We start from the raw sequence: 2,547 nt of genomic DNA, 5'->3' as shown, positions 1-2,547 counted from the left end.
TAGTATGACTTATTCCTAAGAGAAGAGGACCAAGTTAGAGTGGACAGAAGCCATATCCAGATGATAAGCAGAGTAAATGCAGAGACACATACCATAGTCATCATGCTAACCATATACCTAGGATTCTTAAACATTTTTATGAACCATCTCTCATCGAAATATATGATATTCCCAAAGAGCATACCCTAAGATTAATACTTGTAGTAGTCATGTCTATAGAGACCATAATGCATATATATATATATATATATATAATATATAAATATATATATATATATATATATATATATATATATATATATATATATATATATATATATATATATATATATATATATATATATATATATTATATATATATATATATATATATATATATATATATATTATGATGATGGAAGCGGAACAAAAATAGCACCGTGATAATTCTAGACGAGGCCTTAGCAGAGTGCGCATTCTTTGAAGCTATCACCAAGGTACAACACCTTCCACTCATGCAACATCTCTCCTCTCTCCTTATGGCAACGAGAAGCTCCTTAGAGAATTAAGGTCCTAGAACATGAAGCAACAAGTCCTCTACTCAAGGGCCTTGATGCACTCAAAATCCAACTGTATGATGAACAGGTACTCAAATTAGTTCTAGATGATTATTTTATAAAAGAACCTATAGTAAAAGGTGATAGGGTTTGTGCAAAATTGTACCCCAAATATCTGGAATCATGAGTGTATTCCGCTCCAAAGGGCTTGTTTTCTATTACGTAAGTAGCTGATTGCCAGCTATCACAGATATTGCACATGCTATTGATGCAGAATTTCTAGCTATAACCATTGACAAAATATTCTATGTAGGGCAAGGACTGTATTAGGTTATTTTTTCATCAAGGAGGACCAAGATACATTTCTAAGCATTCCAACTATTCTTCTTCATCAAAAGGTAGTCCTTGTTTTCCCTTGGAAACCAATAAAACTCATTAAAGAGGAACGTTTGACAAAATTTCCTGGTATGAGCTTTATGACCTACCATCATTCTTGTGGGGAAGCATTAATGAGATTACATAATCTCTTGGGAGTGTAATTTTCTTCCCTTCCATATAATCTCCCAATAGGAACAAGGTATGCATTATGTAGAAAATAGATGAAAATTTCCCAACAATTCTAGAATATAGATGCAGGGGTAGGGAGAATTGTGATATACTTGAAATGGGGATCTCTCACAAGAGCATGTTTCCATTGTGGAAAAATCGGCACTTCTTCAAGAATTGACGGACTCTTACTGAGGCAGACATTGTTCTCATATCTATCTACCCTAGGAGAAAAATTTTGGTATCCTCTTACTGAGGCAGGCATTATTCTCATACCCAGCTACCCTGGCAACAAAACTTTGGTACCCTCTGAGAAGATCTTTGGCAAAGTTAAGAAGCCTCATACCACATCGCCATCATCTATAATGCCTCTCAATAATCCTAAGAACTAAAGAAAAACTTCTATGTACAGTCCCACTGCAAAAACTCCATCTAATACCTTTAAACCAAAATCAGCCTCCTACCTTGACAAACCCACCTCCTCCAAGTTGAATGATAAAGGAAAGTGGGCTATCAATCCTGAGTGTTTCACTTCCGCATCCTATCAAAGGTTTATCACAAAACCCCCAAACTAGGTACTCTTCTTTTCCTTTGGATACTCAAATTACAATAACTATGTTGTACTTTCACAAGACCCCGACCCAAACGAAGATACAAACACGGTCAATTTTGAGGTTGTCATGAATGAATCAGAAGAGTCTAATGAGTAGAGTGAGAGGGTCCCGAGTACTCATCTAACATGAAGAATGCATCTCTTAATGCAAAGGGACTACATAGTCCCAACAAATTGAAAACACTTTGGAAATGGATTCTGGAGAAGGACCTAGATGTTGTATGTATATAAGAGCACAAGCTTCACATAAAAGCTCAAACTGTGGGACATTTCCATTAATACACTCTCTTTTATGGAGGGATAGCACAAGGAAACTCTGGCACATGGACTATAGTAAAGGATTCTCTTCAACCCAAGGTTTCTCTAAACCATGATTTGGGAAGAGGTTTACTTATCTCTTTCTTATTTGATTCAAACATCATCTCTATCGGGAATGTATAAGGGGAAAATAACTCCAAAGACAGATGTAAATTATGGAGATGGATGAGAACCATTGATGTATCGGATGTCTTTATATGTGGGGATTACAATATGCTAGAGAATGCCTCAGACTCTACAACTAGTTCTAGTGTCTTAATTGCAGCTGAAAGAAATGAGTGGAACAAATGCATGTAACATTTAATGGCATAGAAACTTGTGTGTAGCAGAAGTTAGCATGAATATAGTGAGCATTCCATTAGAATATGTTCGTAATGAGCATAACATGAGGGCTTGGGTGGAGAGAGCAACAAAAAGCATAACACCTAGTTAGATAGCATGACCAATACTTCAAAACCAGAGAGAAATTAAGCATTGGTCATGTGTGTGTGTGGTGTGTGTTTCTCTCTCTTCCCCTACTTCTTGGGCTCTCCC

This window comes from Adiantum capillus-veneris, unplaced genomic scaffold (assembly GCF_014529385.1).
Source record: "Adiantum capillus-veneris isolate H3 unplaced genomic scaffold, ASM1452938v2 Hic_scaffold_325, whole genome shotgun sequence".
Classification (NCBI taxonomy): Eukaryota; Viridiplantae; Streptophyta; class Polypodiopsida; order Polypodiales; family Pteridaceae; genus Adiantum; species Adiantum capillus-veneris.
Note: the sequence above shows the minus strand (reverse complement) of the source record.